The 27,459-nt window shown below is 43.1% G+C and overlaps 1 long non-coding RNA gene across 1 annotated transcript in view; it reads left to right on the top strand.

Moving 5' to 3' along the window:
• LOC128324271 (uncharacterized) overlaps window positions 1-27,459 on the top strand; it is a 53,390-nt gene that overhangs the window by 13,175 nt on the left and 12,756 nt on the right. The window contains exon 2 of the long non-coding RNA XR_008306760.1: window positions 14,708-14,811. This is a non-coding gene — a long non-coding RNA (uncharacterized LOC128324271). The remainder of the gene's footprint in view (window positions 1-14,707; window positions 14,812-27,459) is intronic.

Genomic DNA, 27,459 nt, shown 5'->3' on the forward strand with positions numbered 1-27,459 from the left:
AAAATATTATGGGACTTCCAATTACAAACAGACAAACATCTGCCACACAATACACCAGATATAACTGTAGTCGAGAAGAAAGAAAAACAAGTTAAAATAATTGACATAACAATACCAGGGGGTAGCAGAATAGAAGAAAAAGAAATAGAAAAAACAACAAAATGCAAAGATCTACAAACTGAAATTGAAAGGCTGTGGCAGAAGAAGACCAAATAAATCCTAGTGGTAATTGGCGCCCTAGGTGCAATTCCAAAACAGCTTGATGAGCACCTCAACACCATAGGGGCCACAGAAATCACCATCAGCCAATTACAAAAAGCAACTTTACTGGGAGCAGCCTATATCCTGCGACGATATCTATAGTAACAGCAACAACATTGATGATAAAATTCAGCCATCCCAGGTCCTTGGGAAGGACTCAATGTCTGGATAAAACAAACCAGTCAATAACACCTGTCTGACTGTGTAAACAACAACATAATAATATGTTGGGGAAAAGCAGGATGGTTCTTAGAATAGTAACTGCTACTTTCTGAAAACGTAGCCAGTAAAAATATTCTCCTATGCTATTCCATTGCAGGAATATTCTTTTAAAAATTATATATGCTATTTGAATAGATGTATGGAGATATTAAACTGAAGGTAACTTAGAGAAATGCATTTGTTTGTTTGTTTGTTTGTTACATTTATATATCACCCCATCAAAACAGCTCTGGGCAGTGCACAGCAACACAAATAAAACCCGCAAATCAGTCCTTTAAAATACAATAATTACAAAACCATTTCAAAACAGTTTAAAACCATTAACAATTAAAACATTTTAAAAAACAGTTTAAAAACCCTGGAAGGCCGTGCCAAAAAGATACACACTACTGGCGGGTTGAGCCTCAACTGTGGAATCAAGAAAACTTTTAAATAAAGGTGAGATCCTGCCAATCAGCTGTCAGGCAAGGGTGAGTCTGAATTCAGTGTTCCTCATCACATGTTCCTTGCCAAACAGCTAAACCACAGAGTTTCCGTTTCCTTTAAAACATGTTGACATCAAGAAGTCTCAGCTGCTCTGTATACATATTGTTGGTATAGCCCAATAGTCTCTAGATGCTGCTATTCTCTGCCCAATATCTGTAAGGTTCTTCCATAATATTCTAATATTATAGTACAATATTATATAGTATAATATTATAGTAAAGCACCTCTGAGGGTCCAATCCTGTTTTCCTCCCTATCAGGGCCACATCCAATCCATCAGATTGAATAAATATAGTGCTACAAAAGACTGGGTTCATGGAGTAGGCTGTAAACCTTTGCCACAACTTTGGATGAGAAAGTGGGTAGAGAGAAATTCTTCTCCCTCTCACATAACACTAGAACCAGGGGTCATCCCATGAAATTGATTGCCAGGAAATTTAGGACCAACAAATGGAAGTATTTTTCCTACTGGTCTATAGGCCACCTCCAGCCTTAAAGGCAGGATGCCTCTGAGTACCAGTTGCAGGGGAGTAACAGCAGGAGGGAGGGCATGCCCTCAACTCCTGCCTGTAGGCTTCCAGTGGTATCTGGTGGGCCACTGTGTGAAACAGGATGCTGGACTAGATGGGCCTTGGACCTGATCCAGCAGGGCTGTTCTTATGTTTTTATTTATTTTATTTTTTACATTTATATCCCGCTCTCATGTGGAGCTCATGCTTATTTTTATCCTCACAACAACCCTGTGCGGTAGGTTAGGCTGAGAGATACAAGACTGGCCCAGAGTTACCCAGTGAGTTTCATGGTTGAATGGGGATTCGAACTTGGGTCTTTCCAGTCCTAGTCCAACACCCTAACCACTATGCTATGCTGGCTCTCTTATGTTCTTATGGATGCGATCTGGATCAAGTCCCACCACAGGACCTGATTTGACAAGTTAAAAAAACTCGCATTGGTGCCTATTGGTAATAAACCAGCTGTGATGAGGACAGCTTGTTTGGGCTCTGCGGCACCCCTACACCTGATTTGGAGCTACAGCCTTGTAGTTTCCACTTTGGACTCTCTGAACTAACGGCTCACCATTTGCTTCCATGAGCTAACTCATGAGGGTAAGTCGCTTAGCAGGTTGCACGTGGAAAATAATCCCTGGTCAAGCCAAACATGCAACTGAAAGCGGGGGCTAGCCCCCATGCTCTCCTCTCCATTTAAAACCAGGTGAGGATGCTAAAGCAGACACAAGTTAATTGAGTTATTCCTCAAGCAGGAATAGCCAAGTTCTCCCCTCTGTCGACACATCTAGCCCCCCAGCTTATCACAGGAAGAACAGGGAAGAGGCAACAGGCTCACCTCTCTAACAAGAATTGTTAATGGGTTGGCTCTAGGCTCAGGAGGTTTGCTTGTTAACACATTCCAACTAGGAATGTGCAGAACCGGTCCGGCGGTCCGCGGTCTGACGGTTCGGTCCTGGGGTTTGTGGGTTTGTGATGGAACTGAACCCTCCCCCCAGTTCCGTCTGGTCCGGCAGGTCCGTGAACTTTTTTTTTAATTAATGTAAAGAGGAACTACCTGTAGCCCCTTCGGGGGGCTTGCTGTAGCCATGGCGGGATCAGAGCGGGTTCCCTCTCCCCCCCGCCGGCCTCCCTCATCACCGCCGTGGCCAGGTAAACGTAATCTTTTTGGCCCTTTCGGGCCTCCGTAAAAGCTAGCGGCTGCCATTTTGGCCACCACCGCACATGCGCAAATGCCCTCTGTGATGACTGGCATGGCCTATGGCCTAAAAACTTGCTTTTACGGAGGCCCAAAAGGGCCAAAAAGAGTACGTTTACCCGGCCGCGGCAGTGATGAGGGAGGCTGGCGGGGAAGAGGAGCGCAGACACACACACACACCCCGTGGCTACAGCAAGCCCCCCAAAGGGGCTACAGGTAGTTCCTTTTTGCATTAAAAAAAATTTTTTTTAAGTTCATGGACCGGTCTGGGACCAGACCGGGGGGGGGGGGGTTCGATGGAGGCCAGACCAAATTGGCCTGGTTCCATTTGAGGCCACTCTGGACTCGAACCAAACCAGGCCAGACGGTTCCATGCACACCCATAATTCCAAGCATCCATCAAAATCCTTCCTGACAATGAGATAAGCACTAATGCCCCCATTCACCCCATCCCACGCAGGTTTCTCAAACCTATTCACTTGATTGAGCTGTTAGAGCACACCCACCAAAGTTTGAACAGAATATAATGTATTCTTTTGGCTATCACCCTATTCAGCAGAAAGGTGTGGTCAACATTTGGCCCCTGGGCAAAATGTTGCCTATATCTGTCCTTGAGGCCGCCAAGCAGTGTGTCTCTTCTTGATTCACCTACTGCGTGTGCGTGCGTCTGAGCACCGGCTATACCATCCTGCTGTGCCTTGGCTTGGCTCTCATGCTTGTCCAGCTTTTCACCTCCAGATCAGCCCTTATTCTAGGCCTCCAGTTACCTACACAGAGCAGGGGAGAGAGCTGCTAGCCTCTTCTACCTCTCTGCTGCTTCCACCCTCAGAGGTTACTATAATATTATTGTCCGGCTACACGTCCCTGTCCCCTTTACCAAGCCTGACTGGGCTTATCGGATCTGGCCTCAGAGCAGGGACAAGAAAGGGGGTTGAGCATCACCCTGTACCTCCTGCATCCCAGGCTTCTTGCTCCTTGTGTCTGCCTCTCTCCTGGGCCCCCTGACACTCTCCTACAGCCGGCCCCTCATCCCCGGCCAGCTCCTTATATGCCTGCTCATGGACTATGCATCACCCGCCCCCAATTACGGGGCCAACACCCTCTTTATTCCCTGAAATTGTCTACCCTTTAGAGCTGCTGCCAATGCCTCTCCCCTTTCTCCCTCCTCCTGCTCAGACCCCCTCCCTTCGGGGAGCGTGCTGCTGATGTTATCCTCCTGTGCCTCCCCTTTGGCCCTTTCAGGGCTCTGACCCTCCTCCACTGGAGCTGAGTCACTGCCCATTGGCAGTCTTTCCTCTGCTTCTCCCTGGCTGCCACCCATCCCTGCCTCCTTGGGCCCCCTCACCACTCCATCCTTGGAGGTAAGGACAGCCGGCCTCACCGGACAATTATAATATATATTATTGTACTATAATATTAGAGACAAAAAAAAACCCCCACGTGTAATTATTATTGGGAGGGTATGCTTGAGTTTAATTATAAAAAGGGGTTCTGTGGGCCCAGGGCCCAGATCCTTTAAGCAACACCCCTGGACTGCAGCTATGCCTCCTAAGAGTTGGCATCCTAAGCAACCACCTAGTTCTGCCTAGTGTATGGGCCGGTCCTGCCCATGATGCGTCGAACGTTCCAGAGTTCAGTTCATCCTCTTTTTACATATGTTTGTAGGCAATCTCAGAATGGTTTCTCAAAGTTTTACTCAGAATAACTATACTGGAACAGCTCCATTGAGAAAACTAAAAAAAGGCAGCAGCTGAAAGCTTTTACCATTGTACTGAAACAGAGATGCACCTCATCTTACGGGTGCAGCAAGTTTCTCTGAAGCCAACCTCTCTTAGCTAGTGGAGCCAACAACTGCATACATTACTTGCTCACTAGATACACCCCTGGCTCTCAGTATTTTGTCCTCCTTTTGTGAGACCAGAACTCAAAAGAACCTCCTTACCAAGTTAACAGGTTTTGCCAAGCTTTACATCAGTCAAGAGACTGTCACCATTATATCTGGCTGGAAATCAACTGATGTCACCCCTGTCCTTTGTTAAGTTTCTATGATCAGGTCCTCAGAAGTGAGGAAATGAAATGAATATTCGTAGCTGCAGTTGAAAATTCCATTGTAAAATATTTTGCTCCTGGTAGATCAGTCCCAGGAGAACAGGGGAGAAATTCACACCTCTCACTGTGTTATATATGGACAGGAAAGCTGAAACAGAATTCACACCAGTGTTTTTGAAGGTGAAAACAAGTCCTTAAATATCTGTAGTACATGTAGGTGAAGAGATAGGGAACTAGATTTATAGTTGTGGTAAAAGTACAAATAGCCTTGATGCCAACACGATAAAGAATAATGCCTTTGAATTCTGCACTGATAAAGCAAATTTATATATAATAATATGCAACTTTATTTGACTCGTTTTATTCCATGAAGATTTTTAGATTGTCCTCTTTTCCCTAGTAAATGCCCTTCAGCACTTCATAAAGATGTACATGCTTTATTTCTGGATAGGTTTGTACATATTTATAAAGATGCTGTTAAATATTTAAGGAGCCAGGGAATAAAATAAAGCAAAAGTTTCCTGCAGTTCATTAACTTGCCAAGGGTATGTGGTTCCGTAACACCAAGAAGGTCATAAGACAATGATTCTGCAAGAAACCAGTCTTTGAAACAGAAAGGTCAGGCTGTCAGTGAGGCCTAGTCCAAGGATTAGAAAAGGATGGATGGAATGGATGGATGGTCACACAAAGCTCCTTTTGCTATGATGTGGGAAGATGGGAAATCCATGTTCACTAGGAATCAACCAGAGGAACATGGAAACATGTGACTGACAGGGTGTGGTGGAAGGGGGATACGCAGGGATGGAGCACAGGTACTTCTTGGCTTCTCTGGCGGTTGGAGTAGGCATGGCCATGGGAGCTGTCATGGAGAGCACCTACACTTCTGAATTTGCAACTACATCACTGAAGGATGAAAGGAGCAAAGCATAATGAAAGGCACTGTAAAGTCTGACAGTTACCTAAATGAGTCTGTTTGCCGTTTTACCATTCCCTCTGCATGACTATATCACTTAGTTCATCTGGTATGTGAGTCTTCTCTAATCCTTCTCCTCTGAGCCCATAAGCAGAGATCCTTTGATGTACTGCCTCATATTTGGCCCCTTTAGTTCTGGTCTATATGGCTGGGTTCCCTGGCAGAGGAGAGCGGTGAGTCACAGACTGGACCCTGGGGAACTATAAAGGGTGATGGGTAAACGGCTGAGAGTTCATCTTGAATTACTTTGGAAATTGTCCCTCTCCACCACCACTTGGATAACTCACCTAGCCAATCAAAGATAGCTCAGAGAAGTTCCCCAACCCTTCACGAGCCAGCTCCTTACCTGTCTCAGAGGCAGCAGCTGAAGCAGCAGCTGCACACAAATGTCTTCTCTGTCATCACCACCCCAGCCTGCCTGCCTCCAGCCCCAGGAGCATGCTACGGAGTGCCAGGAAAAGGATGACATGAGTACTGCTGAACAGGGACTACAGAAAGTTCTCCCCCTTCCCTTCCCCACTTTGCTGTCACCCTGCAGCTCATCAGAGTCAAGGTGTAGTGGCCCTGGTCTTTGAGCCTTCCTACAGACTATTGCAATGGAGTGAGGTTGGGAGGTGGGGGGCAGTGAGAGAGACTGAAGGAAAGGAAAGCCTTCCTCATCCCCACAAGCTGTTGCAGCGGCGGCAGCTGCTTTTGATGCTACCCCACTACTGCCGATACAGGAAAGGAAATATTGCAGGTCTGGTGCAGAAGGGGTAGGCTGCTTTTTAGAGCTCTTGAAGCTCAGGAAGTTAACACAGAACAGAATACTGAAGCTAGTCCTAAGGAAGCCCAGCCCAGTTTTTCATGTGCGTGTGTGGTGCTGCGGCAGCTAACCCACCTACAGAGCCACCCTCTGAAATGAGGTTAGGAGAGCAAGTACTCTCCTAACCCTGTTTTATTGATTGTCTGCCAGCCATGGCTGCTAGCACACTGAGGCAATCTTGGGGAGGGGGATTCCCCATAATGTGTCGTAAACCCGCCACAGTCAATGAGGCCGTCTGTAATTTACGATGCAGTAGCAGGTGAAGAGTTGTCTTCGGTTACACACTTCCTCCAGGCAGGCACAAGGTTTCGTCCAGCATCTGTAAAGAAGCACAAGAGAACGAATCACAACTGAGTACCAAGTCCAACCTGTATTCCCCGCAACCAAGGTCGCTCACCAGGTCCCAAGTCCAAGTGTCCAAGGTTTCACAGAGGGAGGTATTGAGGCTGTTTGACGAGTTGTCTCCAGCAGCCCATCCTGAGTGAAGCTGCAGAATTTATAGCAGTTGGCCAGCTGGAATCAATCAGCGCTCCACCCAATCTCGTGCACGCTGCCAGCGACAGCTGCATCTCAGCTCTCTGACTTGGTCACGTCGCTTCTCGCCCCTGCGTGCCCTGGGAGATCACACCGGCAGCAAGAGTTCCTCCTAGGATTCTTTACTCTGCTCTGCCTCCTGCACCAAGCCCTTCTCCTGGCCCACCACGAGTGCCTCCTCCCTCCAATCACAGAGCTGGCTCTCGGGATCCTCAGGTTAATTCATTGCCTTCCACTCCTCTTCTGAATCCTCAAACAAAGGTCTGACATAATGCACCACGTACTCCTGCGGTGGATTATTGGAGCTCAGGGCGATTATTGGAGCTCAGATTATTGGACACAGGGCGACGCATCCTGGCCCTCTGAGCTTCCAGCAGGAGCCAGTAGTCATCTGGGCAGGTGATCCACCCAGCCCAAGGGAAGCTTGACACTCATCTGTGGGGAGGTAAGCTCTTTAGGATTTCCTCCCTGCTAACCCTCTTGTCCTTATAGTCTCCCCTTCTGCAGCTCTTTGGGGTTCTTTTTCACTTGGAAGCTTCCAAAGATCCATTTCCACCAAGTATAGTGAGACTATAGGATTTCCCTGTTAGCATGAGTTCTTTCCAACTTCTTCCTCCACAAAATAAAGCTATCATTTCACTCATCTTTAATTCTGCCTTTTAAAAATGCTCTCTGCGATGCAATAAAAAACCCGGCATATCCAGCCTACAGCTTCCTGAGCAAAACTACCTTCTACCTGCAGAGCTAATTTCCTCTTTTAAATTCAGAATGAAATTGACTTTATTTATTATTTGTGCTTCTCTCATCAGTTTTGTGATTGAAAAATATAACTAATCCTTTTATGACAGCATGCTTTAATTTTGGCTGGACTTTAATGGCTTCTTTTCTAAATTATCGCACACAGTGGTCTCTTTTAATTTAAGGATAGAAGAGAGCAAGTCAGGGCCCCTCTCTAATAAGGACCAAGTGATACTCAAATATGATAGCTTTTCTGGCTTGGTTAACAATTTGTTTATGGTAGTTCTTTATATATTTTTTTAAAAAACCTGGTTCAGCTGGCTTAAATGCAGGTGCTGAGCAAGTTGTTCAGCTGATTCTGTGAATTCACTGTCCTTTACTGCATAATATTGTGGAAGATATAAAAACACAGGAAACTGCCATATAAACCATTGGTCCATCTAGCTCAGTATTGTACACACAGACTGGAAGCAGCTTCTCCAACTTAACAGGTAGGCATCTCTCTCAGCCCAATCTTGGAGATGCCAGGGAAGGAACCTTCTGCACGCAAGCATGCAGGTGGATCCCAGAGTGGCCCCATCCCCTAAGGGGAACATCTTACACTTCTCACACACATAGTATCCCATTCAAATCTAAACCATGGTAGACCCTGCTTAACAAATTGCTTGCTAAAACATGACCAGCTCTCCTCCCATAATTCATAGGAACGAAGGAAGCTGCAATTTTTAAAAACATTTAAATAATATTTTTTAACTTACCCCCTCGGGAAAATTGCTTGAGCAGGAGGTGGAGTGGGGAGTCCGTGGAGATTGCCCCTCCCCCCCGGTGGCCTCCCTTTCCACCCAAACTGGCCCATTTGACTGGCTCTTAAGCCCATCTGGGCCTTCCTCCTCCGGCGTGGTGGGCATTTTGGAGGCTCCCACACCTGCGCAATTGTCCTCTGCATGGTCTGGCATGACCCAAGCCATGCAGGAGCCAATTGCGCAGGTGTGGCAGCTTCCAAAATGGCCACCGCACTGGAAAGGGAAGGTCCAAACAGGCCAAAGAGCTGGCTGAATGGGCCAGTTTGAGCAGTAAGCGAAGCTGGCGGGGGGAGGGTGAAACTCCGTGGACACACACACAGTGCCACTTCGAGCAACTCCCCTGGAGGGGGTAAGTTAAATATATATATATATATATATATATATATATATATATATATATATATATTTAACTTACCATACACACACACACACACACACATATATATATATATATATATATATATATATATATATATATATATATATAAAAATTAAAAATACAAAATCACGAAGCCCCCTGGACTGTACCAAACTGGGGGCATTCGAAGGGGTGCCAGACTGAACTGGCCCAGCCCAGTTAGGATCCAGTTCAGACTCGAACCAGACCAGACCAGCCAGTTCCATGCACACCCTTACAGTCTTCCTCTCTCATGGTAGATATTGGTAGAACTTGCATACTCTGAGCTCACACACACATGACGATATATTCATTGGCCCTCTCAAATGTGCAGAAGAGGAGCATGGTGTGCACACATTCTCTACATTGAATGTGTCATCTTGCCACTGCATAATCATGTAGCACAGTCACACACAGTCCTCTATGCTCACACTCCATGCTCACCATGTGCTCACTCAGACTCTTTCTTTACACATCTAAGAGGGCCAACAGACATATCTGATTGGGCCATACTGATCCGGCCAATTGCAGGGGAGAGGTCAGCAGGAGAGAGGTCATGCCTCAGCTCTTGCCTGTGGTCTTCCCAGAGGCATCTGGTGGGTCATGTGTGAAATAGGATGCTGGACTAGATGGTCCTTGGGCCTGAACCAGCAAGGCTACTCTTATGTTCTAAATTCTGAACAGGTAGCCCCACACCACAGGGGGTGGTTCAGTTCAACCCCGAACAGTCGAACCAAACAGGTTCAATGTTGTACACATTCGACACTGAACTTGTTTGCACATCCCTAGAAGAATGTACTATAAATATCCTTTCCCGCTGCTTTTTAGATGAACATGTTATGTGTGATAGCAAATTGCCTTTGGCCAATTCAGAATTGCATTCCTTCTATCAACAAAGGCCTAGAGGGAATAGACATTCCTAATTTTCCAACTAGGCACATCTAGATGAGTTGGGCTTCAGAACTGACATGTACAATAATATTCTATGGGGATATATCCAAAGCCAAAATCAGGTAGTCACACTCATGGGTAACTGTCCTAAACAAGCAACAGATTAGCCAACACAACAGTATGAGTAGATCTTCAGTGGTGGAGGGTCCACCTCTTTACACAAACTGTCAGGTTCTTGGGGTCCCTGGATCAAAACCTTGCTCTGGACCATCTAATGGAACAGGGGACCTCCACATTCCCAATTATGTTTGGCCATCCAGGAAAGCTAAAGGGTAGTGGACAACAATCCTTCTTCAGCACCGTTAATCTACTTGCAGCTGTTTGTGTTGAAGAAGGAGCATCTGCTACTTCCCACTGCTGTCTCTCCTTTGGCCCTGCCTTTACTAAGTGATGGTGTTAATGGAACTGCTCCTGGGGAATTGGCAGGAACCCCAAGCTATGTTTAAGACATGCGTGGGGAAATTAGCTAGCTTGGAATGCAGCAGTCCTACCTTCAGAATAAATTTGTTCAAAGCTTCAGTTGCAGAAAGAACTGAATGGAGAGGGTAAAGTTCAAATAAAATGAGGTTTATTGAAGGGTTTGGGGGTACACAAAGATGAAATAATGGTTAAAGAGCAATTAAATTAAACTAGCAAGACCCACAAGTTACAAAAGACTATGTTTCAGCTCACTAGGAGGCCATTTAGCTTGGGTTTCGTGATTAAGTTCACTCAAGGCTGACAAGAGAGAAACAGACTTTTTGGATTTCAGGAGGAATGAGGGGGAAAGGAAGAGTTTTGAGAATAGGGGTTATATACTACCTTGCTCCTTCCCAGAGGAATGCCGTGAATCCTTGCAGCTCAGTTGTGGCCAAGTGGTTTCTCTCCTCAGAGGCAGGCAGGAAGGCAGGTGGGAGCGGGAAACTGAGGACCAGGCAGAGGTCCGTCAGCCAGCCAAAATTAAAAAATGAACCAAAATCTCACAACCAGGCATGCTGTGCAGACCGGATTAGGAAAAGGGCCAGACTGGAGGTGAAAAGCAAAGCAGGAGCAAGAGTCAAGGCAGGGCAAAATGAGGTGCCTGTGCCAAGACGGAGGGGAAAAAATGATGGGCTCAAGGAAGAACCACCTGGTGAATCTGAGGTAGGGACACAGTGACCCAGGAGGCACAGGAGACACACACATTCCAGGAGACACAGAAAGCACACAGATTGATCGTGTCTTGACCAGTTATAGGAAAAGTCTTGCCCGAGGGCATTTTGCTAATCGCACCATGCAAAGATTGTACAAGGTACAAGGACAGGATGCAACATTGTTCTGTTCAAAAGTGATGAGTGAGTGAGCTTCTTCTTGGACAAAGACTAGGGAAGGTCTGAAAGACCCATGTAGGAAGAAGCGAAATGAAAGTATCAAATATTATATCTCATGTCTTTTAGAATATCTGGGGGTGGCTAAAATGTAAGCAAGCTAGCTTCCTTCAGCTCGAGCCAGTCATTAACATACTTGTTAGCAAAGGAGTTGACCTGTAGCTTTCTTCTCATTCTTTCCTGAGGTGGTGCTATGTGGGACCTGATCCACTGTGCCAACACAGGGAGAATACTTGGGTTATTCTTTAAAGAATAGCTCTTGATTAAGTCACGTTTACTCCCAGCTTCCCACCTGTGAGGAATCAGAGGGTTGACAGCGCTGAGAGGTCCTCCCTCAGTCCTGCGTTTTGAACTTGATCTAAGAGTTCCTTCTCCCAGACTACATGCCAAAGTGACATGCCCTTTGAGTAAGCTACAGGTAAAACAAAGTGGGGATCTCATGGTCCCATAAGATCCAAAGTGCAAACAGTGGTAACTACAAGCTTGTAGTTCCAAATGAGAAGGGGTTGCTCCTTGGGGGAGCCCCCAAACAGGCTCTCTTGGTAACAATGGTGGGCAGTAGCAGCAGATGTAGTGGACATTCCTTTCAGCGGCTGTGACATTTTCAATTTTCCATGCCCCACCCACAAATGTAAAATAGTGCCACCACTGGTAGGAGCATCCACTGCTGCCCAACATTGCTCAGGAAGTCAATGAGGAACCTTACTGGGCAGTGGTAGGCAGCAGCAGTTAGCCAGTGGGCCCTCTGATGGACATGGATCCCCGGGCCATGCCTGGTCTAGTCAGCTCCTGATGCTGCCCCTTAATACAATGCATAATAATGATTCCGATTGTCATTGAATGGGCAACACCACACAGTTGAAGCCAATTGTACATGCAATGTGCAACAAAGTTACAAGCTGCTGATCTGGAAAACATTTAAAGTAAAGTGTGCCGTCAAGTCGATTTCGACTCCTGGCACCCGCAGAGTCCTGTGGCTTTCTTTGGTACAATACAGGAGGGGTTTACCATTGCCTCCTCCCACACAGTCTGAGATTATGCCTTTCAGCATCTTCCTATATTGCTGCTGCCTGATGTAGTACTAGTGGAGATTCAAACTGGCAACCTTCTGCTTGTTAGTCAAGCATTTCCCCACTGTGCCATTAGGTGGTTACCATTGTCAAAATCACATATCCACTACTGTGAATAAATATACCAAATGTGTGATAAGCGATAGAAAAAACACCTGTGATAATAAATGGGAAGGCTTTGAATATCCCTAAAATTTTATGCTGCTCACCTCTTTGACTTAATTTACCTGACTTAGTTTACCCAATGGACCAGCTGCAGATAACAGCCACTTTGCTCAGCTGAGATGGTCTATGTGCATTCTCTGCAAGAAGCTAAACTAATCTGTTTTGTTTCCAGTTTGCCATTGAATTGTTCTTCCAGTTCTTGATTCAGTCACTTGAGGTTCAGTTTATGTAATTTGATGTGACTCATGCATGGATATAAAAAGGTTAAAAATACTACTGAGTCAGAATCTCTCCCATGCTCCACCTGCTCCACACTAGCTCTTTTGTGGGGGGGGGGGCTGGATATGGAGTCAGCTTTGAGCTTTCTGTACAAATGCAGTAAAATCCTGGATTGGCTTTGTGTACCATACTGGCAACAAAACAATGAAATAGTTTTATTTGGGTATTTATATTATGCCAGTGTTGGAATCTTGTGTTCAGCAGTGTGGTGTCATGATTAGAGTGTTAGATGAGGACTAAGTTCAAATCCCCATACAGCCATGAAACTCACTGGGTGACTGTGGGCCAGTTGCTTATCTCATTGCCAAACCTACCTCATAGGGTTGCTGTGAGGATAAACATAACCATGTTCACCACTCTGGGCTCTTCAGAAGAAAAAGCAGGATATAAGTATAAAAATGGTTGATATACTAGCGACGCAAGTTTACCAGTGCTTAAGATCCCCTTTATCTCTAACAATTTAATTAGGCAGTGCCAGCAAAGTTTAAGAACACATGGGATCAAGGCTAATGTAGTATGCACAACTACCAAGACTTTGAAGCAGCATTTAGTAAGATCTAGTCTATATGATAAAAAGTGTGAAATTGAAGCCTGCCCTGTCTGTGAAAATGGGGAAGGGTCTTGGAAGCAAAAAGGAGTTGTTGTTTTTACAAAATCAGTCACCTGTACAGAATGTGGTGGAAATTATATAGGGGAAACAGGAAGACATTCGGTTACTAGATTTAAAGACCCTCTAGCAGATGCCAAATACATAAACAGGGAAAGGCCATGCTCAGTTCATTTGAAAAATAAACACAATGGAAAAACAATACACCTTAAAATAAACATCTTAGAATCTGAACCGTGTACACTCAAAAGAAAGATAAGGGAAGCATTGTTTTTCAACAAATTACAGTCTGAGGTCAATGGTAAGGAAGAACGGAAAGAAAACTTGAAATGCATAGGTTATTAAAGGGTAAGCAGTAATTTAGATCACATCTTCCCCTCTTTCATTTTTCTGTTAGAGTTACTGATAAGCAGGCAAAGCTGTGAGTCATCCGTTTCTGCCTTCCCCCTCCTCCCCTCTTTTTTTCATGTGCTAATCAGGTGCCTAATTAGATTTAGGGAGAGTGTTTGGGATTTATGAGTGTGGATTTTGGAACAGTGAGACATGGAACACTGAAGTTGGCGTCTGGACGTCAAAATGTTTGTGCTTTGCTTGCAGCTTTTATTTTATTTTTTCTTTTAAGGTACGCAATAAAAAGGACTGGAGAGAAGAATATAAAAATAAATAAATAGAAAGAGACCTGATTTCAATTATTCAAGGATATGATTCAATTTATTCAATTTATTTCATGGCATCCAATTTAATACATTTCCATGGCCCTTTGTGTGTGGGGGTGGGTGGGTGGTAAAAGCGTGGAGATGAGAATGAGTGGGAAATTCAATCTTGGGGGGATTCTTAGCATTGATTTATTAAGTCACCTGGCTAATAAGGATAGTTGATTTTGTATTATTGGCCAGCTTGATAAAATCACACAGTTCCTGTTTATTAAGTTTATTGTATTAATAAAGTGGATATTTAACCCATCACTAGTTATTGTTTTCCTTCAAGCTACCTGTGCAATGGATTCAGCTTTAATTGACAAACCAACCAGATTATTCTCTAGATCTCTGACCTGATCTGCTGCCCGTTGCCAGGACTACTTTGCTGAAGAAAAGGCTGTGAAGCACCAGGCAAACAGAGAGATCATTGCTAAATTAAATTGCTATGGCAAAATTGCAGCATTTGTGTAATTAATTTGTATTTTAATTACTGCGCAATGTATATATAAGCAATATTTTTAACTTGCATTATGATTGCTCCTTGGGGAGTTAATAAAGACTGGGATGTTCTCATCTGTAGATGTCTTAAAACAGGACTATTCTTTGATTATTGTCTGCAGAGCAATGTAGAGGGGAAGAATGAATGACAGAAAAAGTAATAAGAATGTGCATTTACATGGATCTGCTGAGTCTGCAGTCAGAGTCTTCATTCTAAAAGATAAAGGTAATGAGTACCAAATATTCCTAAATTATATCCATGCTAGTTTTGAATTTTAAATCCCAAGACCAATATTATGCCATATTCAACTGCCTGCATCTGAATGTAACTATGTAAACAAATGAATTAGCATACAGCTACTACAAAGGGTATTTCATCTGCATATGCTTTAGCCAAATTAAAAACACTGATTATTTTTGCATTAGAATAAAATAGAATAGAATAGGACATTCACCTTTCAACTTATTCTCTCAGTTTCCTCAGATGCTGTGCTGTTCCTGTGCTTGTATGTCTCTGTGTGGGAGAGGGGGATATAAAAACAAATAATTCTACCCCAAAGGAATAAGGGGGAAAAAATCAATCCTCCATCCTCTAAGCGCCAGTGTCTCACAAACAGCAGCATATATCTTTTGAATTTACCAAATGTGATCAACAATCACAAGGAAAAGTCATTGTCAAGATTATAACAACATAATTTGCATAAAATGCTTTGAGATTCTAAGGTTCTATATAAATGCTAAGTAATATTAGGCTTATATTATGGATGGATTCTCCACACAAATACAAAATATTCTCAATATTCCCTTGTGTCTCCACATTTGTCTCCACATTTGGAGACACAAATGTGTCTCTGTGGTTGTTTATATTCATAAATATGTTTCTATTCATCTCTTCTTGCTAAGTAGTGTCCGAGGGTGAAACCACACATTACACACAAATGCATGAGACAAAACGGCACACCTACTTCATGTAGGAAAGCAACTTTGATAGATGGCTACTTGCAAGGAAGAAGCAACTGAGGAAATGAATGCTTAATCCTTCCAGGTTCCATTCAGAGTTCCAAATATGTGGTGTAAATACATGGCTAGAATCCCAGGTAGAAAGCATGGCTTCGGCAAGATTTTCAGCTGAAAAACAGAGGGTAGGAGTGGGTTAAGGATACTGGAGCCCTGACACTTTCTCACTCCAAAGTCCTCTGCCAAAGCTTGTTTTTTCTTTTGTTCATGAGCCAGGCCCACACATTTTGGCCATTGGAACCATCTCAGAGGATGAATGCTTGTGTTGATTTTTGGCTACCTACCCCCTTTGAAATGGAAAATACAGTAAAACCTTGATATCCATGGACTCTACATCTGTGGATTTGTGTATCCGCGGTTGGGTAAATAACACACATCCTCAGTAAATGTGTGGGGGTGGGGTGGGGTGGGAGATAAGATCCATCTTTCTTATTTATTTATTTAATTGTTTGTTTGTTTACAATAATAATAAGGGGTTAATTCCACATATCCATGGGTCGGAGATGGCTGGAAATGACCTTGAAGGTAATTTCCAGCTGCCATTTTGTGTTTATGAGCCTCAAAATGGCTCCATTTGTTGAAAAAAATTAAAAACCCATGGTTTTTTTGCCAATTTTCAGCCTTTTGGGGGTACAGCTCAACTCAAGGGGACCAGCAGAGCATGTAGCTAGACAGCTTCTCTCCCCAAAAAAATATTTGGCCAATTTTGGATGATTTTACCAATGACCAGGAACCTAACCCCCTCCCCTGCCATCCTGTAGCCCCAATGATTTGATATTCATGGTTTCCATATCCATAGCTGCAGCAGGGAATAGAACCCCCACAAATATCAAGGTTCTCCTATAGGTTGCATTTACAGCTTTCTGTGTGTTCTCACCCATTCATTATCCCTAACTCCAAACCATTTGTGTAAAATGTTTGTACAAAGAGGTTAGAGTAGGGATAGGATAACAATGAACAAATTGTACACTCCCCATGGAGTAATCTTTGGAGGCCATTCCTGCCAATTTTCATTTCCATTCCTCTGATAATATCAATAAATGTTTATAGTAGGGTTTTTGTTTTTTTTTTGTTTTAAAACTTTTTAAACACCATTGCAAATTTGGCCAGTGCAAGCCAGATGATCAGAACAAAAGCATGACAACACAAGGAAAGTACTGCAATGCGATCACCTTTTTTCCATCTCTAGGAGCATAGACCTTGTCAAAAATCATAACTTTTATCACCCCACCCCCAAATTGTATCAACCACCCCACCTGGCTCATGTACTAGATGCTTCTGAGTACCAGTTGCAGGGGAGTAACAGCAGGAGAGAGGGCATCCCCTCAACTCCTATCTGTAGGCTTCCAGTGGCATCTGGTGGGACACTGTGCGAAAGATGCTGAACTAGATGGGCTTGGGCCCGATCCAGCAGGGCTGTTCTTATGTTCCTTAAGGTAAAGTGTGCCGTCAAGTCGGTGTCAACTCCCAGCGACCACAGAGCCCTGTGGCTGTCTTTGGTAGAATATAGCAGGGGTTTACCATTGCCTCCTCCCATGCAGAATGAGATGATGCCTTTCAGCATCTGCCTATATCGCTGCTGTCTGATACAGGCACTTCCCATATCCTGGGAAACATACCAGCGGGGATTTGAACTGGCAACCTTTGGCTTGGTACCTATAAAGCTCCTACAAAAAATGGTCATCATTTGCATTGAAATGCATCAAAAATTCTGAGTGAAGGAACTATTTGTGCAGATGCAGGTGAGCTCCTGAAGTGATCCACTTTAGAATGATGCTCAGGTTAAGGTGTCTGGGTTACAGTGTCTGGGTTCCATTCCAATACAAATGGAAAGTGGCGAAAATAGGATGAAAGGGGTATGTGTGACCACATCAGAAGGATGGCTAAGGTTGCTTTTGAAAGCACAAGATGTAGGAAGCATTTTGAAAACCCAAGAGACTGAATAAGTCTTAACCAAAGCAGAGCAAACAGTGTGAGACAGATGGTCTTTTCCCTCCTTTTTTTAAATTTTTTTTTTTAGAGTCTTATTGTAATAAGACACACTAGGCACTATAATTACTGACAGTTTTAGCAGAATTATGCATAGCAGTGGGAAGGCATCAGGCTGTGGGCCAAAAAGCCCTAGCCACCCAGGAAGTGAAATAATCACTGTGAAATGTATTACTTGACAGATTGTCTTTCACAGTATATTACAGAAAATGTACATAAAGAAAAGGTTGCATATGGGTGCTACAAGCACAGGACCAGATGCTCTGCTTCTGGCAGTCTAGGAATTTAGATTAGAATGGGTAATAATTAAAGTATTTTGCTTTAGAAGCAGAATATTTTTTTAAAAAAAATGCCTTGCACTCACATTGATACAGCCTCACCGCCAACAGCACATAAATTATAGTGGCTAGGAGCACAACTGTTGCAGCCCTTACCAATAATGGCGCTGCTTGGAGGGTAGTTGACAACAAAATTCTGATTACCTGTCCCAAGAGCAGGCAAAAACTGCTTGTTCCAGAGAGGTCTGGGCTGCTTGAACTTTGCAGGCTGTGATACACACATACAGGTGAAACTCGGAAAATTAGAATATCGTGCAGAAGTCCATTAATTTCAGTAATGCAAATTAAAAGGTGAAACTGATATATGAGACAGACGCATTACATGCAAAGCGAGATAAGTCAAGCCTTAATTTGTTATAATTGTGATGATCATGGCGTACAGCTCATGAAAACCCCAAATCCACAATCTCAGAAAATTAGAATATTACATGGAACCAAGAAGACAAGGATTGAAGAATAGAACAATATCGGACCTCTGAAAAGTATAAGCATGCATATGTATTCAGTACTTGGTTTGGGCCCCTTTTGCAGCAATTACTGCCTCAATGCGGTGTGGCATGGATGCTATCAGCCTGTGGCACTGATGAGGTATTATGGAAGACCAGGATGCTTCATTAGCGGCCTTCAGCAATTCTGCATAGTTTGGTCTCATGTCTCTCATCCTTCTCTTGGCAATGCCCCATAGATTTTCTATGGGGTCAGGTCAGGCGAGTTTGCTGGCCAATCAAGCACAGTACACTGTATACTTTTCAGAGGTCCGATATTGTTCTATTCTTCAATCCTTGTCTTCTTGGTTCCATGTAATATTCTAATTTTCTGAGATTGTGGATTTGGGGTTTTCATGAGCTGTACGCCATGATCATCACAATTATAACAAATTAAGGCTTGACTTATCTCGCTTTGCATGTAATGCGCCTGTCTCATATATCAGTTTCACCTTTTAATTTGCATTACTGAAATTAATGGACTTTTGCACGATATTCTAATTTTCTGAGTTTCACCTGTATATGGCCCTGACACCAAGAAACAGAAGCTCTCACTTTCTTCTACCAGGAGAAGCAGCTGCATATTCTTATTCATACATACACACTTTGCGCAGAGGTGCACCTAGGTAATTTTGGAGCCTGGGCCTAGAGGCCTTTGGAGCACCACACACACACACACACACCCCGCAAATTAAGCATCGTCATGCTCAGCTGGATGACCACACCACCCAGGACAGACTACAAAGGATTGTGGGGGGGGGGGGCTGTGGAGGCCCTGGACTTTGGCCCAGAAGTCCAGGGGTAAGAGTGCCTATACTTTACAGTCCAGTCCTATTTATTCTGTAGAGCACTGTTCTTCATTGTAAGGCCCAGAGGCCAGTGGCAACCCCCATCAAACCTAAGTGCTTTACTGGGCCTGTGTGAAGCTTCACAAAAGCTGAATACTCTGCACAGTCCCCTTGACACATATGGGGACAACCATTCTCACTGTGCAGTGTTGAGCTTTGCCCAGTTCCTGCACCATTTTGGAAGGTGTGCACTGATGCTGGCCATGGGAGGTGTAGCCCTTCCCAGCACTTTCCCCATAGAGCTCTTAACTGTCGGCTCTGGTCTCTCCTAAAGGGCCTACCCAGCACTGAGGAAAGTGCAGTACTATGCAGAGATCAGCACAGTGAGAATGACATGGATGAAATTTTGAAGGTTTTTTGCCAAAGTAGGCCCCGCTTGAAAAAATAGTAAAGACCACTAGCGTAGAGTTTATTCTCAAATGCATTGATTGATTTTCTTTGATTTATAATTATATCCTCAACTTCTAACAAGGAATTCAAGGCAGCAAGAATACATGTCTGACCTTTTGGCCACTGATAAGACCCAAACCTGTTTAGCTTCAGTATAGATGTTGTGTCTTGTGTCTGAAAACTATGTCTAGGATCATGGGACAAATGAAAGGTTCTTTCTAGCAGTGCTATTGGGCAACTGGAGTCATCAACAGTCACGATATCAATATCAAATATCAATAGTATTGCTTGGGAGTTAGACTTGCTGGGAGTTAGACTTAGACTTGGTGTCTGATTGTAGTCCTATTGAAATTTTGTAGTCCTTGTAAGGACTACAAAATTTCAATAGGACTACAATCAGCTACCAAGTCTAAGGTGCTTCAAGAGAATAGATGGGAGGCAAAGAAGGCATAAGGAATGTGTACATAAGAACATAGGAAGCTGCCTTATACTGAGTCAGACCATATGTCCTGCTTCTACCCAAACCAGGGAAGGACCTTGAAACCTTCTGCTCTTCCCAAAGCAGCTCCATCCCCTAAGGGGAATATTTTACAGTGCTCACACATCAGGCCTTACATTAATATGCAACCAGGGTGGACCCTGCTAAGCTAAGGGAACAAGTCATGCTTGCTATCACAAGACCAGCTCCCCTGTTTAAAAATTAAAAAAGTATATCCTTTTAAACAAGGTTAAACATTCTCATTTGTATCCCTAAAGTTGCTGCTGATTGGGGTGAGAAGAAATATCACTGAGGAGCATGGCAGCCATGCTGCTTTCAGGCATTTTCCTGAGATGAAGTGATTAAAAATACTGCTATAAGATGAATGCTATTCATTAACTCAATTTTGGCACTCCCCCCTTTCCTCCCTCATCCATATTTATTAATTGTTATTTATCTATCATATTTTTATACTGCCTGATAAGTACATCTATAAGAGGTTGACAACATTTAAAACACAATATAAAAGAGTACAAATATATTCAAATTCCACAATACACAATAAAAACAATCCCATAAAACAGGTTATTGAAATTAATTCCAATTAAAAGCCTGTGAAAACAGGTGCATCTTGAGGGTCTTCCTGAAAACAGAGAAGGAGATGCCTCCTGTTTCAACAGGGAGCATATTCCAAAGTTCCAGGGCAGCAACAGAGAAAGCCCAGTTCCGAGTCACCAAATAAGCTGGCGGCAACCATAACCAGACCTCTCCAGATGATCTTAATAGGTGACAGGGTTCATAACAAAAAAGGCACTCTCTTAAATACCCAGGGCCCGAGCCATTAAGGGCTTTATAGGTAATAACCAGCACTTTGTATTTCACCCTGAAACGTATCGGCAGTCACTGCAGTTCTTTTAAAATCAGTCTTGTGTGGTCCCTTTGGGTTGTCTCAGTTTGGCTGCCGCATTCTGTGTACCAATTGTAGTTTCCAGATTATGTAACCCCATCCATACTACATACAAAGGCAGCCCCATGTAGAATGCATTACAGTAGTCAAGCCCAGAGGTTACCAGCATATATACCACTGTTTTAAGGTCATTTACCTTCAGAAATGGATGTAGCTGATGTATCAGCTAAAGCTGATAAAAAGCGCTCCTGACAACTGCCTCAAACCTAAAAACAAGGGAGAGTTTGGGATCCATGAGCACTCCCAAGCTACATACAGATCTTCCAGGGACAGGCAAATATAAACCATCTCTTGAGTCCTGCCCCTCCCCAGTTAGTACCTATGTCTTATTTGGATTCAACTTCAGTTTGTTATCCCTCATCAAGCCCATTACCACCTCTAGACAGGCAAATAGATATGCCATTTCCTGATGAGGTTGACATGGAGAAATATATCTGGGTATCATCAGCATATTGATAACACCCTGCACCAAACCTCCTGATGATCTCCCCCAGCAGTTTCATGTAGATTTTAAAGAGCATTGGAGATAGTAAGGATCCTTGTGCAGCTCCACACTTTAGAGTAGTTCTCGCTTTGCAGAGCAGCAGTCTCCAAGTTACATCATCTGGAATCTGCCAGAGAGGTAGGAATGGAACCACTGTAAAACAGTGCCACCCACCCCAGACGATCCAGAAGGATAACTTGATCAATGGTATCAAAAGCCGCCAAGAGATCTAAAATGACCAGCAGAGTCACACTACCTCTGTTGACAGCCAATTGGAGATCATCCATCATGCCAACCAAGGCAGTCTCACTCCCATCACCCACTTGAAAGCTGGTTTGAAATGGGTCTAGATAATCTGTATCTAGAGGCACTCTTACCTGTGGACTTTGGGGCCAAAGTCCAGGGCCTCCATAGCCCCAGGGGCTCTCAAAATGCTCTTTACTCTGTCTTGGATGATGTGGTCACTCAGCCGAGCATGATGATGCTTAATTTGCAGAGGAGGGGGTCTCCAAAGGCTTCTAGGTCCAGGTTCCAGAATTACCTAGGTGCACCTCTGCCTGTATCATCCAATACTGCATCATCCAATACTACTTGTATCATCCAATACTACTGAGAGGCCAACAACTGCTCAATTACCTTGCTCAACCATGGAAGATTAGAAACGGGTCTGTAATTAACTAACTCCAAGGAATTCAATGTAGGTTTCTAATAATAGCCTCCTTAAGTCAAGGAGGCATTCTGCCTTCCCTCACAGAAGCATTTATAATACTTACTGGACCTTCTCTGATAATATATTATTACCAGAATGGATAAGCCAAGTTGGGCAAAGGTCAAGAGAACAGGTTGTAGGATGTACAGTCTGAAGCATTTTGTCCACTTCCTCGGGAGTCTGAACAAACTGAAAGTGATCCAATCTAATCATAGAAGATACGTTACTGCACACCTCCACAATAGACTCAGCAGTAATTATGGAATCCAGCTCAACCTGAGTACAAGTGATTTTATCCACAAAAAAGTCATTAAAGATGTCACAGGGAGTGACTGATAGTCCCAAGTTCAAATTCAAGAGGAAGGGGATACATACTAGCCCCCTCACGACCCTAGATAACTCTGCTGGACATGAATTTGTGGAAGCAATGCGGACAAAATTATTTGCTGCCCACACTGCCAGATCATAGATCTTCAAATGTGCTCTGTGCTCTCAAACCTATCAGACTCGCACCGAGTCTTCCTCCATTTGCACTCTAGTAGTCTGGCTCACTGCTTCAGCTCCCGTTGTTCTTCTGAATACCTCGGGGGCGGGGCTTACTTTGAAACAGGTTTGAGAGGATGCTTAGGAGTGATTGTGTCTTCTGCTCTAGTGAGTTTATTATTCCATGTTTCCACCAGACCATCAACAGAATCACTAGCAGAGCCAACTCTAAACCCTTCCAAGGCTTCTTGGAATCCTATTGGATCCAATATCCCCCCCAGGCAGACCAATCTAATAGGTCCTTCCCCACTCCAGAGGTGGGTTGTGATTGTTAGTCCTACCTTAACCAGATGGTGGTCCATCCATGACAATTGGGAGTTGACAGGAGTCCCCACCCATGGAACACCACCCTGCTCAGAGCAAAAGACCAAATCAAGCATGTGACCGGCATCATGCATCAGTCCAGAAACCAGCTGGCCATAGACGTCATGGCTGCTATGAACTCCTGAGCTACTCCTGACAACCTGGTCCTCCATGATGCACATCAGGTTGGCTCCTTCGTCCACAATCAAGTGTTTGCATATAAACAATTGAACTTGGTTTGAACAAAACCCAAGATTTTTGAGGCTCTATAATGATGACCCTAAATAAATGATTTGCCAACACTTGGCTAAAAGTTAAGTAGAGCTGAGGAAAAATCTTTTACCGCAGCCTAGGGACAAGAGAACACACAAGGGAAATTTTATAGTCTGGAAGAAAAATGATAGGCTGTGAACCAAATAACTGGACTACAGCTGTAAGGAACTGAATGGAGTTTATAGCCTAAATCTTGGACTCCAGGCTTCTAATTATAAGATATCATCATAAGTAACTTTATACATCAGATTATCTAGAATGTATTTAATACATATAAGGCTACATTAAAGTTGTACATGAATCTAATTTATATATAAGCCACCTTGACATGAGTGGCTACCATTTTATAGTGCAAAAGCTCACAAGGCGCTTTTAACTGGCACGAGTGCTGTATCTCCTGTGTGTGTTTTGTCACCCAAGGGACAAACATCAGATTATCATCAGGTTTTATACTTCTGAAAGTTTGATTCATAAAATCCAATAGATTTTCCAACAGAAGTGCTAATAAGCTTGCTACCCAGTCAGGGGCATTGCAAGGTTGAAGTGGGTCCTGGGACAAGAAGTGAAGATGGGCCCCTGGGGCCCTGCCTTTTTCTCCCCCACCCCCAGCACATATCTTTGCTGCAGAAGAACTATATGGACAGGATGAAAAATAAAACATTTGCTGGGTTCTGTCTAGTAATCTTTTGTGTTTTGTGGTTTGGAAGGTTGTCCCAAGGGGGATCCTGTAGAGAGTGTGGGAGGTGGGGTCAGAAAGATAAGTGGGCAACGGAGAAGGAGAAAACTGAGTAGTTTCTGGAATAAAGCCTTCATTAAATCCACATAAGATCGCTTTGTGTTTATGAGGGAAGCAGTTATAAAGACATTCTTGGCACATTATTTGCATATTATGAAAAATAATATCACACACACACACACTCCAATCAGAGTGGGTGTTTTCCCAGTGGCCCTCCAACTCTCATGAGCCCAGGGGCATTTGTATCTCATTGTACCCCAGGGGGAACCCTTGTTCTGTTACAGCTATACCAGTTGAGGTGGGTTTGTCCAATGAGTTTATTATTCATAAAAGCTATAAAAAGCACTGCTTCTTGTCCTTTGCTTTGTTAACATCCCAGGAATATCCTTTTGCCCAGTCCTGATGATTTAGATTGTTTTAAAAGGTGAGAGCAAGAGCTTACTCCTTTGGTTCTATTGTCTTTCTTTATTGTCTTTCTTTTTTCTTCAGCTATGCCCAGAATTCAAATGGCTGGATTAGAACTGCTCTGAGAGACCTTCTTTCCTATTATGTTTTGAATTCCAAGAGCTCTAGTTTCTGAATACGAAACTTATTTGTCTGTTGAACCAATTTGTCTATGGTTTTGAACCTCAGCACCTACCAACAAATATAAATGCTCTGTTGTGCTACCTGCTATTTTGGCTTATGCACCCTCAAATTCCTAGACTGCAGAAATAATAGACTTAAAGCATCAATGCTTAGGGTCTATTTTGGGCAGCAAGGTACAGCAACTGGCTACATGTAGAAAGCTGTGTTTTTTTAAACACACAAACCTGTGTAGGGCCCTTTGTATCTGGTCACAAGGGTGACCAAATGCACAGAAGGGCTCTTATAATTTTAATATTGTGCAAAAGGATTTAAGCAGGTACAACTGCACTTCTCAACATCCCCTTATCATAACTGTTAAAGATACAACCCTGTATTCCTTTGCATCCGGTCACCCTGAGATACATTCTCGGCTGATTTAAACAGAGATTAGTGTACACATTTATCAGCAATTCTGTATATACTTGGAACTGCGTCGTAAGCATTCATACCAACACATAATTTCTCAAATTTCTTTGTTTCTCTATACAGCATTCTCTGAGGGCTCTTTTATAGGTTACAAATTTAGCAAGCATTTGTCTGGATGCATATGGCATATACACTACAAATAATATATATTTATCAGCATGTACACTGAGGGCATATCTATACTATTTTATTTATTAAAATATTTGAAACCCATTTTTCAGCTAAAGGTCTTTGGGGCAGCTAAAAAGACTTGTTTTTTTATACTGAAAACAATATCAAAGCATAGGCATCCTTTAGATATTAATTCACAGCAATATTCGAACTGATTCTAAAGCTTTCTGGCAAAGTCTGGCAAGCCTGATTTAGCTCTCTGGAAGGTGGCATCTTGGCCTGTCAGACATTTAAATGAGAGAGTTCCATAGCTTTGGTGCCACCCCAGAGCAGGCCTTGTTCCATGTTGTACTTCACTCATACTTCCAACAAAGAGTTATATCTCTTTGAGATCAATGTAACTGCCATGGTTTCCCCAAAAGAGTCCTAGAAACTAGTTTAGTGAGAGTACCGAGTCTTCTCTGGCTGATATCCCAACCAACCAACCACCTGTGCAGAACAATTGATTGTATCATTTTATCTATCTATCTATCTATCTATCTATCTATCTATCTATCTATCTATTTATTTATTTGATTTATATACCACCTGACTCCAAAGGCTACAGGCAGTTTACAAAAATAAACAAAATAGAAACAGAATAAAAACCAACTATTAAGCAAAGATTAAAAATTTAAAACATTCAAAGATTACAGCAATTTTTTAAAAAAAAAAATAAACAGCAATTAAAAATATAAAACTTCAGAGATTACTAAAATCCTGGCCAAAAAAGTGTGTCTTAAGGGCTTCTATAAAGGATGGTACAGATGTTAAGCCACAAATGTCTATAGGGAACTCTGGTCAAAGTTAATCTATGAAATGGATTTGTAAAGAATCTGCAAAGATCCACAGTTCACCCCAGCTTCTTACAACGTGTTTCTTTAAATGATGTATACATGTCGGAAAAGAAATACATTTATCTGCTTCATATGGTATGGGACATAAGCCCATATCTCACACCCCTGTGCCTGCCTAACCTGTAGTGTATGAAGCAGCCTGGAGAAACTAGCTATGACAGAAGTCAAATTAAATCATACACTGAAGAGAACAAAGTGGTAGAGACTGTGAACAACCTGACATGAACATTATGGCCCAACATTTCTGTAGAACTGAAATGTATTCTTAAGTATGAAAAGTTTCTATCTATTTAAATTGAAGAAATACTTTTTAAGAATTGGTCACCTAGGCAAAACTGCTTTTGCTGGGTTACTGCCTGGCTTTAGAGCTTCTTGTCTTTCTGCATGGACAAGAGCCATCAGATATAACCTCAAAATACTGATTGAGCTCTCAGCCAGCTTTGCAAACCAAAGGTTGGATTGACGAGCATTCCAACCCTTTGATCTTCTCATCCTCCTTCCAGCTGTTGGTTAGATTATCTCTTCAGGGATAATAAACTCCCTGTCTTCTAGAGGCTTTTGTGACAGTTCCTGCTGTGGGCCAGAAGATATCATAGTTTCTTCTTCTGTTCAATGGTTTGTGGAAGACAGAGCACAAGAACCAGTTTCTATTCACATTAATAGTACAAATGTAGCCACTTCCACAGGTGAAATAATATTTGCATCACATATCAGTGATAACATTCACAAATCCCAATTGAATACACCTTGTTCCAGAAACTCCAGAAGGGCCCCCCTTTTAACTCATCAGAATCCCTCAATGAGAAGATTAATTAGGGGAGGCAACCTTCCCTGAAAGGCAGTTTGCCTTCCATTAATGATTTTGTCCGAAAATGTTCATCCACAGGAGAATTTTAGGTGAACTCCAGGGTGTACTTTTAGTCACTGCAGAGCAGCAACTATTAGGCCAGAAGCTTTTGAAATTCTGTGTGCACAAGGTAGCCATCTTTGAAGAAGTCTTGACAATTAGCTTTTGATAAAGTTTAGCTCCATGCTATGAAATGCTTCACCTGCTGATTTCTGCATATCAGCTCTTTGTTAAGGAGATAGTGTTGGAAATTCTCTGTGGTGAGAAAATCCCTTTCTCATTATAGCAGAGTGCACAGAGGCACAACACAGCGGATTTAGTTAGGCATGTGTGTATGCTGAGAGTAAAGTAACTTGGAGCCAATTCATAGTTTCAAATCAATATATAAGGCATTTATTAAGGAACTC

Source organism: Hemicordylus capensis, chromosome 4 (genome assembly GCF_027244095.1).
Source record: "Hemicordylus capensis ecotype Gifberg chromosome 4, rHemCap1.1.pri, whole genome shotgun sequence".
NCBI lineage: Eukaryota > Metazoa > Chordata > Lepidosauria > Squamata > Cordylidae > Hemicordylus > Hemicordylus capensis.